This window comes from Octopus bimaculoides, chromosome 30 (genome assembly GCF_001194135.2).
Source record: "Octopus bimaculoides isolate UCB-OBI-ISO-001 chromosome 30, ASM119413v2, whole genome shotgun sequence".
NCBI classification, from domain to species: domain Eukaryota; kingdom Metazoa; phylum Mollusca; class Cephalopoda; order Octopoda; family Octopodidae; genus Octopus; species Octopus bimaculoides.
Window position 1 is genome coordinate 3,787,697 of NC_069010.1, and position 1,025 is coordinate 3,788,721.

Below are 1,025 nucleotides of genomic sequence, written 5' to 3' on the forward strand. Positions count from 1 at the left end.
GATATTCAGCGTGACACAGAGTGTGACAAGGCTGACCCTTTGAATTACAGGCACAACAGAAACAGGAAGTGAGAGTGAGAGAAAGTTGTGGTGAAAGAGTACAGCAGGGTTCGCCACCATCCCCTGCCGGAGCCTCGTGGAGCTTTTAGGTGTTTTCGCTCAATAAACACTCACAACGCCCGGTCTGGGAATCGAAACCGCGATCCTATGACCGTGAGTCCGCTGCCCTAACCACTGGGCCATTGCGCCTCCAGCCACATATGTAACCTTCAGAAAAACAGTGTACCATATAATAACACTTTGTCTATCTGATACTGGAGTACCATTCTAGGGCACAAATGTCCTGTGTTGGCCACACAGAGCCTATACAAATCCTATAACATAGTCTACTGCAATTTTTAAACAGGCAAAATGGAGTGTTTACCACTTATTTCTACCAGTTCATCAAAATGTTTTGATTTTAATCACAAAATTGTAATAAATAGAAATAGGCTTGGTTTAATAGAAATAGACCTGTCCTGGAGAGCTGGCAAAAACGTTAGCACGCCGGGCGAAATGCTTAGCGGTATTTCGTCTGCTGTTATGTTCTGAGTTCAAATTCCACTGAGGTCGACTTTGCCTTTCATCCTTTCGGGGTTGATTAAATAAGTACCAGTTACGCACTGGGTCAATGTAGTCGACTTAATCCCTTTGTCTGTCCTTGTTTGTCCCCTCTATGTTTAACCCCTTGTGGGCAATAAAGAAATAAGAAATAGACCTGTCCTTTATGTCCACACCCTTGCATGTAATCTGTCCTTGATAAGCCTTCCTGACCCCAACAAGCCTCTCCCCCTGCCGACCCATCTCCCTAGTGCCTACCCCATCCCTCCATGCAAGTTCACTAATCACTGTATTATCTTCTCTTCTATCTCCCACTATCCTTTCCCATCCTCACAAACAAACCTACCTCACATGCAATGTCTCTTCTCCCTATTGAATCTCTCCTCCCCCCCCCTGCAGCATAAACGCCTAACACCCCACCACTT